Source organism: Equus caballus, chromosome 6, assembly GCF_041296265.1.
Source record: "Equus caballus isolate H_3958 breed thoroughbred chromosome 6, TB-T2T, whole genome shotgun sequence".
Taxonomy (NCBI): domain Eukaryota; kingdom Metazoa; phylum Chordata; class Mammalia; order Perissodactyla; family Equidae; genus Equus; species Equus caballus.
Genome location: NC_091689.1, coordinates 15,808,607 through 15,826,768, shown reverse-complemented (window position 1 = coordinate 15,826,768; position 18,162 = coordinate 15,808,607). Strand labels below are relative to the sequence as shown.

Sequence of the window (18,162 nt, the reverse complement as noted above, 5' to 3'; positions counted from 1 at the left end):
TCACAAAAGACATCTTTCCACTTTGGACATACTCTTACCTGGTGTTGCTGCTCTCCATGTTTATCCTCACCGATTACGTCCGCTGCAAGCCAGTACGCTCTTAACAAGGGACCAGCTTCGTCATTACCTGGGGGCTGCTCATATTTGGTTAAGGATTAAGAAGCATGCAGGTGCTGGAATTCTTCTGTGGTTTGGTCTCCAGCACCGAGGTGGCCTACTACGGCTACATTTACAGCATGGTCAGCCAAGAGCGCTATGCCAAGAACTAGTCACCGTTTCAGGGAACCTGGATGGTGGCCAGGTGGCAGCCCAAAGCCAAAAAATGTAGCTTTGAGAGTTTTTGTGCAGTGGTTCCGAGATTTGAAGGAGTGCTACTCCTCAAAGCATCTTTTTTACTAGTCTCTGTGGTGGGCTTTTTCCACAGCAGGTTTTCACCAGATTTTGAACTATGTTCAAATCTTGTGTATTTCAAGTCACCAACCCAGAGTTCTATAATATGGAACCCAGCAGTAGAATCCCTTGCAACCTTTGAGGGTAGGTATCCAAGCCTTTATCTTATCTATGTGCAGGAAATGTATTCTTTCAAATTATGTTCTTGGATAACCTTGTTGTAGTGATTTCAATGTTGAATACCAAATACTTTGAAAAAAGAAAAGAGTTTTGTTTTGTTTTTGTAAGATTGGTCCTAAGCTAAGATCTGTTGCCAATCTTCCTTTTTTTTTGTTTCTCCCCAAAGCCCCGGTACATAGTTGCATATACTAGTTGTAGGTCATTCTAGTTCTTCTATGTGGGACGCCACCACAGCATGGCTTGACGAGTGGTGCTAGGTCCACGCCCAGGACCCAAACTGGCGAACCCCAGGCCGCTGAAAAGGAGCATGCAAACTTAACCACTCAGACACAGGGAAGGTCCCAGAAAAGAATTTTTCTCACAAAATTTAAAAGAGGCAATGAATATAATAGAAGATTGATAAAGCTATATATGGAAGATAAAGTTTCAGCCATTCCTAAAAACAGGGGCTGCAAATTGGTTTGGCCAATAGAGAGTTAGCTGATTTAAGGTTAAACTACCAAAACTCCTTCTTTTCTCTAACTTTTCAGTAGCTCTAGTCTTTAAACTGTGGTTTGCAAACCATTAATATGAGGTGGGCAAGTGATGGCCCATAGGGCACCATAGTGAATAGTTTTTAGATTTTTAAAACTTTGTAAAGGGGAAAAGAATGCATGACAAGAGTTGTAAAAAAAATAATAATAAATCCAACCAAAGAAAAACAAAGAAGGATATGTGGCCCACAAGCCTAATATATTTACTATCTGGCCATTTATAGAATATAGACATTGAAATAAGTTTAGAGATTTCTGACCAGCATTTTGAAATCAAAGAATAGAATAGAAGAGGACAGAACAAAGTGGAGAGAATGTTAGCTTATAAGGATAAGTTCCACTTTGTGAAAATTCTTTTACACACACACATATATGTACTGGTTGACATATAAAATATTTTTCTTTCTCAGGCTGTGGTCAAAGGAGTTTGAAAGTTACTGCGGTAGGAGCTACCTTACCATTTCAAGGGTTCCAAATTGAGACAACTTAAATAACATATTTGTATCTTTCCTTAACTCTACATGGGAGATTTGCCAAAGCTTGTTGCTTTCTAATTAAGACTATTGTCCACACCTCGCTTCCCCATTCCCTTCCATATCAAGATATATGCTAGAATAATCGTTAATCCAGCCTGGATTCTTACAACCTTCCGTCCTACCTCCTCTCCACAACCAAGTTATTGTATTCTCCTGTATAATTGTCTCTCTGGCCTTCCATGCATATTATACTTTCACTTAATTGTCATTGGTAAGAACCAGGGACACAGTCACCGTTAACAAATGGTATTCCTTGATTATGGAGGAAATGGCAAGAAAAGACAAAGAGCACCATGGAAAAGTAGAAGGCAAAGTGGGACAAGGTGAGAGAGGCAGGCCCTCCAAGAAGATATGGTGTCCCTGAGTATTTATTGCTTTCCCTTGAGTTACCTGCTAAGTGTCTGCTTTGTCCTTATTTACCTACAGATGGATTTCTGATGTTGCATTTTGTCCAGGAGGAAAAAGGCAGGAAGACCAGCGGAAGCCTTGAGCAGGTGTCTGGGAGATGGAGGATTTCCAGCTTCTGCTACTGGATTCACCCTTTGGTCCCCTCCTGGGCTTTCTGCTTTGGCAAAACTTCCCTCCTGGCTGAGACGCTGCAGTAGTTTGGAGATTTTTAGGTGCTTGTCCATGCACTCTTCCTTTTTCCCAGAACATATTTGTGGAGTTTGAAACACTTTTCCAAAGGGAGTGAGGTGCAGAGAGGGAGGGAAGATGGGCTCATGAAAGAGTTAATATTCTAAAGTGAGAAGAGCAGAGCCAGAGACATCTTTGAAGTTAGCCCAACAATGCACGTGGATTTTCCTGACATAACAAAGCTTTCACATCAAATAAGACTTTGAAGATATTTAGTTTTGAAGTTAGGGTGTTCCACACCCGCATATTTATTGAACATTTCAGAGTCCATTGTTGAGCTAATATTCTTCTTGTTTCCCTTTCTGGAAATTCCACGTTGACTCCTAGATCTGTTCTAGGATTTGGTCCACCTTAAACTCATTTCCTCTATAAGTACTTGCTCCTGGGGAGAAGGGCAAAAAAAAATCCTCTTCTCTTCAGATAACATGCCCTAAGGGGCGTGTGTAGAAAAGGTAAAATTTTCATAAAATTTATTCTTTAAAAGCCCTTTAAACACAAATATTCTTTAGCTCTTTGTGATAGTAAGGTCCCTAATTAGTGTCAAATTTTTAGGCAAAACTAGGTGAAGATTGGCTTGCTGACTAAGGCCTCACATAAATTAAGCCACTTCTTTAAGAAAGCAAGCTGGGGGTAGTAAGAAATTTGACAATTGATTACTTTGTTCTCAGCACATAAGTATATCTATATAATGCACATTATAAAATGGATTTCTCCTGGAAATGTATCTTGTTTGTATATGTGCTCCCAACCAGTTGGTTAGTTCGGTCAGGGTTTCTCGTCGTCAGCACTATTGACATTTGGGGTGGGGTAATTCTTTGTCATGGGGGGCTGTCCTGTGCATTGCAGGATGTTGAGCAGCATCACCAGCCTCCTACCAACTAGATCCCAGTAGCAACTCACACCCCCAGTCCTGACAACCAAAAATGTCTTCAAATACTGCCATCTGACCCCTGGAGGGCAATTATATAATGAAAATTATAAGGAGAACCTCTGGGTTAGGGTTAGGTTAGAACTGAGTCAGGATCAGAGCTTTGACAATCCTTATCACACTATATTAAAACAACCAATTTATTTATCAAATTACCCCAGGAAGCTGTATTATTTTCAAGAGCAAGGATCCAAAGTTTACCACCATATTTTCCCATAGAGAAGCTCAAAAGTGCTTGATGGGTGAATGAGTGAACAAATATAGAAGAAATGATCAAACCCACAAGTGGGGAAGAAGTATACAGACAGCATTCTTGAAAATAAGTTTGGATTCAGTCAGGGATCTTGAGGAAATTTTTTAAATACTGTTACAGAGAAGAAAGAGAAAACAGAGATAAGGGCAAAGAGAGAGGCCATCCTTGCTGGAGACATCAGTTACCTAGCACAGAGAAGGGCATAGTAGAAAGAGGTGGCATTCCGTTTGAAGAACTTGGCACCTCACTGTCACCAAGTGTTCACAATTGCCCATTTCTTACCCCTGCTTTGCTTTGACCAAACTCTAGTCAGGTTCCTCTCTTTCCTACAGGCCCCTAAACCTGGCTTGCCCACAACCCTGAGCAAGCACAAAAAAATGTGGAATGTCCGTCATCTGTCCCCGGCCATCAGCTGCTCCTGGGAACTGGCTGACCACAGCGGGACACTTTCCTGTCAGATTCCACTGGTCACTTCCCCGTGCTTGTCCAGCTTCCCCTCCAAAGATCCTGCTTATCTCTGCCTGTTCCATAGCAAAATATTACCCTATAAAAGAAAACCCTTTTTCTGTTTGATTTTAAGACACATTCAAATTTCTGCAATCAGAGCATTCTCCCTATTACAATAGCCTTTCTTCTAAATAAACCCTCTCCCTATGGAAGTCCAGATTTGTTTTTATTTGACACCAGGTTTCTGAACCTGAGTTTTATATTCTGCAAAGGGAAGAGGCAAGAAAAAATGGCCTGTACGGGTCCTTTCCAGTCTATGATTTACGGAAACCCAATCTCAGTTGGTCTGTTTCAAACACACAGTTCAAAGAGCTGGATCAAGTGGTTTTTCATTCAATCAAAGGTCGCAGTAAGTTAACATTTTTTACCACAGCCTGGAAATGTCTCAATGCCTATACAATGTGGATTTTAACAAACGGTATGCTACTTTATCATGCATAGAATAACAAGATGTAATATACGCTGATTCCTTTCTTTTCAGGGCCTTTGGCAGCGTTCACAGTGGGCTGCATGAAAGTCACCTAGGATCTTCTGGGAGAGCTGGCTTTGGGGGTCTTCTCAGCAGCACATGCAGCTTCTCTATTTCTTAAGCATTTCACAACTAATACTTGGGTGTGCTATGCTGGGTTTTTGGGTTTTTTTTAAGATTGGCCCTGAGCTGGGGCCACCCCATGGCTGAGTGGTTAAGTTTGCTTTGTGGCCCAGGGTTTCACCAGTTCGGATCCTGGGTGCAGACCCAGCTCTGTTCATCAAGCCATGCTGAGGTGGCGTCCCACATGGCACAACCAGAAGGACCTACAGCTAGAATATATAACTATGTACTGGGAGGCTTGGGGAGAAGAAGAAAATAATAAATAAAAAGTAAAAATAAAAGAAGATTGGCAACAGATGTTAGCTCAGGTGTCAATCTTAAAAAAAAAAAAAATAACATAAAAAAAAGATTGGCCCCGAGCTAACATCTGTTGTCAATCTTCCTCTCCTTTTTTTTTCTCCTCCCCAAGGCCCCCCAGTGCATAGTGGATGTGTTGAAAATTTTTCAGAATGTTTATTATAGGCATGAAGAAAGTCAAGGGGTAAGTCATATGAATAGTGAGAATGCTGATGAGAAAATGGGACTCATAATATGACTGTCAGGGTTTTCCCAGAGAGTATGTCTAGAACTTTCTACTTAACACCCAATTTGTCAATTCAGTCCGATGATCAGTAAGTTTAGTGAAGAGAGGAATTAGTTCAGACACAATTAATTTTGGCTGCATTTTAAAAATTATCTAATCACTGGGAAGGACTGAACAAACCTGGTATTTTAACTTCAGGAGACACACAGTGAGAAGAAAGAAGAGAACTTGACCTCACTGATGTGTGAAATTTGGTGCTAAATGAAATTATCGCTCACATATCAAGCTCAGAATACTGATAGAAGATCATTTTCTGTATAGCTGAATCCAATCTCTATAATGTCACTCACATCTAATTACTACTCTAAGTTCTAGGCAAATTCTAAAGTAAATTTAGCAAGTGTAGGATAAATGTATCTCTAATGCAAAGGATTAGCACTCAGGTTTGGAAGAAATTTTAGGATTATTGACCATCCATGGTTTCAACCATCATGACATGTGAGAAGTTCACACAAAATAATTTGTGATTCTTCTATAAGAAGATATTTACTTCTTATTTCTTTTTGATGATATAAGAACTAATAAATTGAATTAAATATCAGTCAAAGCAATTATCTAGTACCAATTAATTATTCCCTGATGGAGTGCAAGCTCTGTGAGGGTAGAGTTAAGCTTGTTCATTATAATGCTCCTTGTGTTTACCCTAGTTCTTGCTCCATAGTGTGCACTTGATTAGCATTTCTTGAAAAAAAAATGAATTAATACAATATAAAAAACAAGGTAACTTTGGGCTATCAAATTTTTAAAAATTTGGTCATTCTATTTTTATATAGGTACAAACTAATGTTTTCTTGTTAAATGCTTTTAAGAACATTCTTGTTACTTTCCTTTAAATTACAGGGTAAACTGGTAAGTGCCAGTCCCATAATTCACGATACATGGGACATAAATGATCAAATAAAATTTCAAGGTGGTTCTAACTTTTAAACTACAGACTATCCCAGCAGCTCATCTGTGTTTAGTGCTAAATGCTCACTAAAAGAACATGAGTACAATTCTTTTTCCAAGAACTTACTAGTCGTGGGCAAAGTACTCTGCATGGTGGTATTATGTCTCCACAGTGAGCAAGTGGATACCATTGAGAAATGATCCGGTGGGAGCTTTGAAATAAGATTTTAGATAGTATGACTACATGTAATTCACGTACTGGGAAGGTAATTACTGGGTTTAGATGGAAAAATCTTAGATTCAAAGCCACTCTCAGCCTGCCATCGGAATTGTTTTTCTTCCAAATCCACCACATGTACAGGTCTTATTCAAAACCAAGTAATCACTGACAAGCTGTTTAAGCATCTGTACAATTAAATCAAGATTCCAGGCTGGAATAATTTGCATACTAAAAGGGAATCTGCCACTTGATTTAATCTAGTTTTCAAAAGCATCAATCTAGTATAACATTTGTTCAAGGGAAAACTTGTTGGCTGAACAAGTGGCTCTTGAAATTACAAGGCCCATTTGGACCACCTGCTATGTTTTCTTCATGGGACCTAGGGTTATTTATGGTTTTTGTGATGTTTAGTTGGTAATTTTTTGCACTGAAATGCATTTTCATTGAATCACATAATTTTCAAACGCTTGTATCTGTTTTTTAATATGAAGATTTTTGGAAGGGATGTAAAAATAGTTAAAATCTTTCATTTGGTTTCATATTTTGAAATAGATTCAAGTTACAAATGTTTTAGCTAAATTACATGGAGGAATTCTATTGCATATATGTCTGATTAAATTTAAAAACCCAATACAATTATTTAAAACGAATTAATTTCAGATTGAATCAACTGTGAAAGGAAATAATTTGTGGGTTTTCCAAAAGAAAAATATTCGACTCTGAAACTGCTAACTTAAACAATCAATGACCCAGTGAACATTCTTCAAATAAGTCAAAATACATTAAATTGACCTGTGTTTTCACTCACTGATATGTCTCATTTAAAATGCGACTGCTAAACCATATCTATATCAAATAATGTTCAATTTTTTTCTCCAATGTTTGGAATATTTGGTTTAATTTTAGAAAAGGTTAACTAACTTTAAATTCTTACCATAATATATCACATGCCATGGAATGTTAAAATACAACATTTCACTATTCCATTTATCCTTCTTTCCTTTTTCTCTGCTAGAAGAGCTTATAGCAAGAAACTGCCAACAAAAGCCTGGGTTTCCTGAGCAGAGCAGTCTCAGGAACAACACAATTTACTGTTCTGTATTTAAAAGCCCACGTATGTGTTCTTTCAAAACTCTTTCCGTTTGCACAATGTTAGATTTTAGATTGCCCTTAATCTCAGCGTGCTCTGAACACTATGCTCTGGTGTTTGGAATCAATACCTTCATTGTCTTGGTGATCCAGACCATCACGACTGTGGCTGTGGTTGACAGCCAGGAACTAGGGTTTCCGGTCAACATTCAGGTAAGTGCAGAGCTTCTGTGCCCCCACTGACACAGGGGAATATCTTTAAAACTGTATGTATACAGACATACATATATTTTTTAATCAGATTTACTGAGATATAGTTTATATACATGAATACACACCTTTTTATGTACAGTTCTATGAATTTGGGCAAACATACAGCTGTGTAGCCACCACCTCAAGGAAGATAAAGAAGAATTCCTTCACCCCAAACAGTGCCCCATGCCCCTTTGTAGTCAATCCCCTCTCTCAACTCCTACTCCCACCCATAAGCGACCACTCATTGGTTTTCTGTCCCTATAGCTTTGTCATTTTAGAAAGTCATATAAATGGAATCATATAGTAGGTAGCCTTTTGTCTGGGGTTCCTTTCATTTAGCATAATGTCTTCACTGGAATAATTTTGTATTCGGACATATAAATATGTCGTAGTTAAGATATATTCTATTTCTTAAGAAATCTTTTAATTACAGTGACCTTTTCACAATATAAGTGAAAGAATAAAAGAACTACGTAAGATAGAGCCATAAAGTCCTTCCAGTTTAAGTGGTTCTCATTACCTACAGATGAAGGTTTTTCCTTGCCCTCGCTAAAGTTCAACCTTATTAAAGCTTAATTCACAAGTTCCATAAGACTACACATTCTCCTGGATAAAATAGTCAGTCTTAAAAATCTCTACAAATATTCAGTACAAAACATTTAGAATACTGAGCTATCTTCTTTAAAAACAAAAAGATAGGAAGAAATCATTTCAGAAAACACAATTAAATGAAATAACACCAGGACACTAAAAAAATCTATTTTAATCTCACGCTTGTTCAGTAGAAGGAAGGATGGCTTCATTTAATATAAAAACTAAGATTCGTGCAGGTCGATACCTTTTGAGATCCTAAAACAAGCAATTGTTACTTTCTAAAAGAAAATTTGAATTTCTGATTTATTCTCCAGTTTGTGATTTGCTCTCCAGTTTTTCAGAAATTACTAAGTGTGTGGTATGATGGAGAGAGTACAACTTGAAATCATCAAAATTTGGATTTGAATCTTAGAGTTTACTAGTGACTTTTTATCTTGGAAAATTTCAAATACATTTTTTTAAAATAGAGAGAATAGAATAACGAAGCCTCGTGTACCCATCACCCAACTTTACGATTAGCATTTTATGGTGACTCTTGTTTCTTGACCACTGTTTCTTGTTTCATTTGCACCCACCATGCAATTCCTCACCCCGCCCCAGAGATGTAAACTTTTTAAAAATTTCTCAGTTTTCTCATCAGTAAAACGGAGAATATAAAACCTGCTTCATGAAGTCTTAGATTAAAACACACCATTTCTGTCTCGTGATGTCCTCAATATGTGAGTGGGTTTGTCTCTTTTCCTAATAAATGACATATATTCACATTAGTCAACTCTGTTAGGAGACATTTATCTTTTCTAAAGTCCTCTACCTTCATCATCTCCAAATATTTCCTTTACTTTTCCACAAATCTGTTGTCTCCTAATTTGAATTAATGAATCCTATACCTGAAGTAGGCAAAATAGAACTTGAGATGAAAATTACCCATCAAATCTGTCCATCCTCCTTTCTGCACTATTTGGTATAACCTGATTTAAATGTCTGCTTTGTTGTCAAATCAATACGTTTTAACCTTTCCAGGGAGTTCACACAATCAAAAGCTAGGGAAAAAATTAATTTTGGCAGAAAACATCAAGCTTCACCTTTGTTTCCCCTGATAATTCAAGATTCCAAACCTTTTCACCTCCTTGACCAAGGGAAATTCAGACGTAAGCCACTCCTTTTAAAATCGTTGTATTTATTTCTGTCATAGCTCCTCTTCTAGTCTCTGCCAACATCCTCAATGTGAGAGCAACTTTCATTGAGGTTCTTTCGTGGAAATTATTCTAAAACTCAGCTCCTAAAGAAAGGACTAGTTTACCCAGGTGCCAGAACAGGGTAAGCAAAAAATATACAGGACAAAATCATAACGGAAGACAAATCCTATTTCTATAAAATATTTCCCTAGATAAAAAGGGGTAAATGCAGATCCCTGGTTTTGAAAAGCAAGCTTTTTAAAAATTGACTTTTGGTAGGAATCTAATTAAATATGCTTGAATTAAATTTCCAAGAGCCAAGAATACAGAGGTATATTGATTAATAACTCCAAAATCGCTGCCATAAATGTTCATTTATCATTAATTATGCACTTATGATATCCCATGAGCTCCTTAATATAATGCCAAATGCCATTTTAAAAGATTGGAATTGAAAAATAGAAAATACAGCCAGAGTCAGCATTGTCACACGACACAGGGATTCATCAGAGAGAAGGCTGCATTGAGACATCTTGAAGTAATTCTCCATTTTCTAAGCATTTCTCTGTTGTCATTATGACAACAGAGGCTATTGATGGATTTCTCAGTTTAAGAGGACCATGGAGATCTTAAAAAGAAGTTTCAAGCACATCTTCAAAGATTACGGAAAGGTCAGGGGGGAAAGCCCCATGAGAAAAGCTAAAACAATCTTTTTATTTCCCCTAGAAAAAGCTAAAGAGTGATTTAGTAATAATCTTTAAGTATATAACTAGTTATATAAGGAGTGGTAACTATAGAATCTCTGTCTTTAATGAAGGCGTAAGAATATACCGGTATACTGATGATATAAAATAATTTGGGGGGATTATTTTTCTAAAATAGATGAAATTCATAAGTCTAAATTACGAGGGGATTTGGAGGGAGTGGGTGAATAATCACACAACCTCTCAAAAAAGGTTAATTTTTTAAAAATAATCCTTTAGTTAGGTAAGTGAAGTAATAACACCCCACAAATTTCACACCAAAATACCCCACTATTCACAAATTGGTTGCCTGTTACCATACGTCTCCATCTCGCTCATCCTCATCCCCTAGTTCCACCCTCCAATTTGCAGCAATACCCTTTGGAATAGGGAACAAATTGGGTAAACATCAATTTCTTCTTGATTAAGGCCATTGACTGTAAGACGACCTCCCATTCATGAATCTAATTGCCTTCACCCTCTGCCTCCCTGGATCGTCTTGAGGCTTAAGATATGAAAATCAACTCTTTTTTTTTTTTTTTTTTTTTTTGAGGAAGATTAGCCGTGAGCTAACTGCTGCCAATCCTCCTCTTTTTGCTGAGGAAGACTGGCCCTGAGCTAACATCCGTGTCCATCTTCTTCTACTTTATACGTGGGACACCTACCACAGCATGGCTTGCCAAGCAGTGCCATGTCCGCACTCGGGATCCAAACCAGCGAACCGGGGGCCACTGAGAAGCGGAACGCGCACACATAACCGCTGCACCACCGGGCCAGCCCCTGAAAATCAACCCTTGATACAGTAGATGGGAAAAAATATTTTTTCCTCCTACTCTATTTGGTTCTCAGCTGGGTCTCTGTAACAAAAGACAGATTAATAAGAGAAAAGCATATAAATTTGTTTGATATAGGTTTTAGGTAACATGGGACCCTTCATATGGAAATGAAAACACAAAGAAACGGGTAGACCTGAGTGTTTTTGTACTAGATTGGACGAAGAGTGGAGAGTCATGGAAAAAAATGTGATAGGACGAAAAGGATATGAGCTAAGAATAGTAAACTAGGGGGAACTTCTTAGCATGGCCTGTTCCTTCAGATTCCTCTCAGTGTCCCTTTGTCTTTAGAGTGAAGGCTGTTCCTTTCCTCTGGGTTTAGGGAGGGCACTTCTCACATAAGGGTCTTATGACCTGCTTCAGGGGAAGGTCAGAGAGTCTTTCTAGTACCTGCTGTGTCTCAAGTTCCTTCAGCTAGACATATTCAGTATGCCAAGTTTCCATCTTTTGGGGTAGCACGTCCTAAAGTCTGTCACCACCAAGTTTGGAAAGTCCACATGAAAAAGAAAAGGGAAAACCAGTGTGCAAAGTGGCCCCTTGATGTCATGAAAACCACAGCTACTTTGCTGCTCCATCTTTCCTGTGCTCCCTGGGAAATGAAAAGCGATCCTCTCTAGCTCCCTTGGCAGGAAGCCATTGCACTCAGCCACTCTGGGACCAGCCAGATGGACCCTGATTACACACTCCATTAGATTATCCAGCTAGGATAACTGGTACTTTTGTCTATCTTAAATTAAATAAAAATTAGAATCATGAAAATGGATTTTTAGTTGCAACCCCAAAGGGCTTTATAAGGGAAGGGGCACTTTAAGTAGAAAGATGACCTCACGAAAAGCAGTACAGTGATGCTATTATTTTAATTGCATGAAATGAAGATTCATTCAGATTTTGGGCAACCTCACATACATCAAAATGGAAATTTTTCAGATGTGTTTAAAGCATGTAGTATTTTCCAGTCCAGATAGCTCTGATGAGCATTTTCATTTCATATCCATTAACTCAAACATGAGAATAGTGAAATAGTGAAACCTTAGGTTTCACTGTTTCATAAACTGTTTTGGTGTCTCAACTCAAATAGCTGAGGTTGAAAGCCGTATTTTCATTCTCAAACAAAAGAGCTACTTATGTGGATTTTCAGGAAGTTTGGGTCCAGCTCATTTAGACATTGTCTTGTTTTCTTACTTTTCTGTTCTAATGGAGATGACCTCAGTCCAGGGACCTTCAGGGTACTGGGATTGAGGGACTGAGCTTGACAAAGGAGAAGGGAGGGTTCTGGGTTGTTTGAAATTTAAACAAATTTCAACAAGTGTTTTTGAAAATATTAAATTAAGAAAGACTTATCGCCATTAAAAGCAACTAACTCTTAAAAATATTAAAATAATAAAGGCTTACTTCCATTAAAGCAACAACAGACTAGCTATCGGAAAAATTCTTATACTACAAAATGCTTAAAACTCCTGGATAATATTAAAACACTTTTTTTTTTTAAATAAAGGGCTGAATTGGTAAAACAAAAAAACAAGAAAAATCCTCAGAAGCCAAAGCAGGAACAGGAAACCAGATAGATAAGGAAGCACCGAATCTGTCATGTGCTCAAGGCATCTGCTGATTCTCCCGGTGACCTGGAATTTTGGCTTCAGTGGCCACTCCAGAGGGTTACCTCCTCAGTCAGTGGTGAAACAGAAGAAAATATCAAATTAAAGGGGGGAGAAAATCCCAGTAAAGAAGACTAATCTGGGTGGTGTCAGAGGAATTTACCCTAGGAATTTGTCTTCATAAGCTAGCACTCACGTAATTCTGGGGCCCATTTCCTACAGGCTAGATTTTTTTTTTTTAAGTTGAGAATTTAGTTGAAAGAACTCCTGAACAGGAACAGCTCTAAGCACCTATATGAATCAAAGGCAAATGCGCTCTGGAAGAAGATCCTACAAGACAGGGATCAAAAAACTGCCACAGGTAAAATTCCATCAAATATGAACTTGCGATTTAAAAAAATCCAAAATTATATAAGGACATAAAGTATCGGGAGCAAGGCAACTGAAATAATAGGTGGCAGAATCAGACCAACAAAGACTGAGACTGAAAAATTACCAGTATTAGAATATAAAATAACATGCTTATATGTTTATACACAGAGAAAAATAATAACATAAGAATGGAACAAGATACATCAAGAATGATCATGAATATTTGGGAAAAATAAAACTAACCAAATTAGAAAAAGTAAACACGTTCAGAGCAATTTAGACAGATATATAGGAAAAATTATCGAACTGGAAGAAATAACCTAGAATGTAGCACAGAGAGATAGAAATGGAAACCTTATTAACACCCATGGGGATTAAAGTGAGAAAGTTCAACAATTGTCTATTTGGAGTTCCTTGAGGAGATAATAAAGGTGGTAAAGAGAGGTAGATAAAGAAATATTCACTAAGAATGTTCCAGAAGTAATAAAAGGCATGCATTCTCGGATTTAGGAAGCCCCAAAAAATCTCAAAAAGAATAAGTGAAAAGAAATTCATATCTGCAGAAAAATAAGGAAAAAGATATCTTAAAAACAGTCAGGGGAATGAAAGCAACAGGAGTTACAGAGAAATGACAACTAGACTGACAAGTGACTTCTAGGTAGCACACAGCAGAAGCCGGGAAAACGATGGCTTCAATGTGTTGGAGAAAATAATTGTCAGCCTAGAATTATACACAAAGAGAAACTATGTTTCGTCAAGGAGGGGAAAACGAACACATTTTCATAAAAACAGAAACAGAATGCGTGTGTTATCACCAACAGACTCTCAGGAAAGCAGTTTCTCAGGAATGTGCTTGAGGGAGAAGGAAAATTATTCCAAAAGAAGGTATACAATGCAAGAAGGAACGTGAGAAAAGAGATGAACGTGTAAATCTAAACAAACACAGTAATATTTAAATATTACATCTTCAGGAGTTTTCAAAAAGATGAATAAAATACTGAAAAACAATAGTATATCAATCAGTAGAAGAATGTTCAAAACTAAAGATTTTTGCACTGTTCTGGAGGAGAGTAAAGATTATTGATTAGACCCTGCTAAGGTGGCACACCAAGCAGAGTGGGATAGCAGTCCATCTGGCAGGGAGGTCTGTTTTATCACCATCATTGTTTAGAATTGCTGGGACATGGCAATAACAAAATGCAGACAGACTTTTAATCAGTTTTATTATTGTTTTTAAATTCTCTACAGACAATTCTCCTCCTTACAGCCTATGTCCAGAGCACACAACTCCCACCATCATCGCCTTTGTACACCACTGCTTTGTTAACTTCAGAGTCAACGTTTCAAGTGTAACTACTAAAAAATTATAAATAGATTATGTCATGTCTTTACAGAAGAGAGGAATAAAACATATGATGTGAAAAACATTAACACAAAAGAATTCAAGAAAGGAAGGGGAAAATTAAGGAGCTTGAAAATTAGGAAAAATATGATGGTAAAAAAATAAATACAAATTTGTGAATTATCACTAAAATCATAAATGAGCTTCTAGAATGAACTGGCAATTCACAAGAAATAGAGGAAACAGAAGAATTCATTAAATGACTTCTAAGGATGTCACCAAAAAACCTCCAGAATCTGGGAAACTCTATAGTTTTTTCAACAAATAAAATTCAAGGGGAAAAGACAGAAAGATTGATAATGTCTTAGGAGGTCTATCAATCAGTTGCAATGTGTTAATCTTATTTGAAAATATGAGAAAATATTATCATAAAAGTATTATGAGGGGCTGGCCCCATGGCCAAGTGTTTAAGTTTGCATGTTCTGCTTCGGCAGCCCGGGGTTTCACCGGTTCAAATCCTGGGTGCGGACATGGCACCGCTCATCAGGCCATGCTGAGGCGGCGTCCCATGTACCACAACTAGAAGGACCCACAACTAAAATATATACAACTATGTACTGGGAGGCATTGGGGAGAAAAAGGAAAAATAAAATCTTTAAAAAAAAATGTTATGAGAGGGAAATTTGAACATTGACTAGACGATATTAAAGAATTGTTCATTTTTTTAGGTGTGATAGTGGTTTTTCGTTATGCTTTCATGAGTCCTTATTTTTAAAGATACAAACTAAAATATTTATTAAATTATATAATACAGGATTCAAATTAATCTATGTAGGGAAAGGGTGAGTGGTTGGGGCATTGATGAAGCAAGAGTGGCTATGAATTGGTAATTGATGAAATCAGGTGATAGATATATGGGCATTTGTATATTATTCTGTCCATGTTTGAGAATGTTTATGGTTTTCCAAAAACAAAAATCAAACAATTCTAAGCTAAACTACCCAGTAAAAAAATAAAAATAAAATTTTGTCAGGCTGGATTTTAAAAGAGTCATAACTACGTTCTATTTATAGGAAACACATCTAAAATATAGACACATATAAAGTGGGAGGAGGGAAGAGGAAAATTCATACCATGCAAACAAAAATTTTAAGTTAACAGTTAAATTTTTTAAAAGATAAAATACAATTAAGACCTCTTGATTTAGATACATAAAGAGAGTCATTAAAAATGATCAAAGGATTAATTTATTCATTAGGAATATATAAAAATTCTAAACTTCTATACATCTATTAATATAATTTCAATATTTTGGATAGAAACACTGTGCAATTTTTTTCAAATATATTACATTCTAGGAAAAATGAACTCCCAATTTCATATGCTAAATGTGAATGTGAAGAAAAAAGAAAAGCAAGAAGGAAGTTTATATATATATACATATATTTGAAGAGTTTCAGTTAAAATTTATTGAATTCTAACTATCCAGATACTCTTCTACATGCCTTATATGTAATAACTCATTTAATCCTCACCACAAATGCGTGAGTAGATATTATTCTAATTTTACAAACAAGAAAATTGAGACAGGGAATCAGTGACCTGCTGAAAATCTCTCAGCTAGTAGGAAAGCATTATTATATATTTTAGTGTCAAACATCCATTTTTATGTGATTCACTGATTTCTCTTTCTTTTTCCTTTTTAGTTTTTGGTTTATGGAAGTTATTTTTCTGTCACTGCTGTAATTTTCCTAATGAGAAGCATTTACATAATCTGTTCAGCCAAATGTAGAAAGAAAATGTCTAATTCTACTACTAGTCAGAATCCAAAGGAATCAGAGGACTCAATTCCTGATATGAGCACAACAACACGATTTTAGCCAGGGCCTCAGAGGCTGGGCTACCCGAATATTTATAGTGCTAAACTACATGGCATTTTAATGTTTTGTCCTAGATTAAAATACCACGAAAGGCTGAATCATCATAAATCTCATCAACACTACATCAAAACCTCAGCTACTGGCTAGTGAAATAGGTACAATCGAAAAATGGAGCTGATCAAATTGAAACATGCCATCTACCTGGCCTCTGTGAGCAACTGGGGCTTCAAATACTGTTTCAATACTTTCAAGTCCACCCCCAAAACAACATGGAAATCAGACAAGCGGGACCAGCTAAGAGCAGAAACATGAACTATCCTAGAGTGAATGATACATATTAGCCTTCCGTGACCTATCTCTTAAAGTGTGATTTGTTTTGATTTGGATAATAGATAAAGAAATGTATAGTGCAGGCATGGTACATATTAAGTGATCAATATACGATAATCATTTTATTATGATACTAATAGTGTTACCAGTAAAAAGTTAGAATGGGGGGAAATGTTTAATTTCCACAAACTGGGGCAAAAAAATTAAGGAAAAAATTTTAATTAAACTTTACCATGACCCTGCATGGAAAAATGGAATATTGTCATGATTTCAATTTTTCTCAAACTAATTTATAAGTTCATTGCAATTTGTGATGGTCAGTTTTATGTGTCAACTTAGCTAGGCTATACTCCTCATTTATTCAGGTACAAACCTGGGTGTTGGTGTGAGGCATTCTGCAGATGTGATTAAGGTCCACAATCAGTTGACTTTAAGTAAGGGCTATTACCCTAGATAATCTGGGTGGCCCCGATTCAATCAGTTACGAGGGCCGAGGGGAAGAACTGAGACTTCCCAGAAGAAGGAGAAATTCCACCAGCGGATAGGAGCTTCTGCTCATCCCTGAGAGTTCGAGTCTGCCCATCCTGATGGCCTGCTCTGCGAATTTTGGGCTTGGCTTCACCAGCCCCCACAACCATGTGAGCCAATTTCTTGAAATAAATCTCTTAATATATATCTCAGCGTTAAAAGACTGGTTCTGTTTCTCAGGTTGAACACTGGCTGATACAGATTTTGGTGTTGGGAGTGGGTGTAGAGGACAGAATTTTAGGGGTGAGTTTTCTGAACTGTTTCTGGGTTTTCTAGACCTGGTCATCTAAGCTGGCTAGGTTTAAAGTCACTAATGAATCTATTTCCAGCTGTAAAGAGGGCACTAGAAGTCATGCCATAATGTGGCTATAGACACAAATTATCACCATGGGATGCACCTAATCAGATACGATATTAGTTTCGTAGGTTTAATTGCCTTAAACTGTGTGGCTTAACGCAATAGAAACTTATTCTCTCACAGTTCTGGAAGCTAGAAGTCTGATATCGAAGTGTTGGCAGAATCATACTTTCTCTGAAAGCTCATTCTTGGGGAAGGTACTTCCTTGCCTCTTCCTAGTTTCTGGCAGTTGCTAGCAATTCTTAGCATTTCTTGACTTGCAGATGCATCACTCGAATCTCCTCCCTCCTTGTCATATGGTGTCCTCCCTGTGTGTCTGTGTCTCTACTCCAAATTCCCCTCTTCTTGTAAGGAGACCGATAATAGGACCCGCCCTAATGCAATATGACCTCATATTAACTCGATTACCTCTGCAAAGTCCCTGTTTCCAAATAAAGTCACATTCACACGTTCCAAGTGAAAATAAATTTGGGGGGGTGGAGGGGAGCGGAATATTCAGCCCAGTATAAATGCCTATAGAAGGTAAGGTCCTGGGTTGCCATGTATTTGTCACCTTAGAAAATTTTAGTTAAACTACGGAGTATAATGGAATTGTTTGGTTGTTCCTAACAGGACTGGAGAAAACAGAGGGAAAAAAGGATGAGCTCAGGGCTTCAAATTTCCAGGTCAAATGCTGCATTAATGGCCTGAAAGCTTCAACATCTGCCCTGAAATAAATGCTTGTCTCCTGCAGCCACAGAGCTGAGATTTCTGAGAGCCAAACCCAGAGTCTCATTCTACAAGTGGCTGAATTACAATGCAAACTGAATTCTTAACCTGCAG

At 37.4% G+C, this 18,162-nt stretch overlaps 1 pseudogene; it reads left to right on the top strand.

Moving 5' to 3' along the window:
• Window positions 1–255: 255 nt before the first annotated feature.
• On the top strand, window positions 256–16,504 carry LOC100146453 (thiamine transporter 2-like; annotated as a pseudogene).
• The last annotated feature ends 1,658 nt before the right edge of the window (window positions 16,505–18,162 follow it).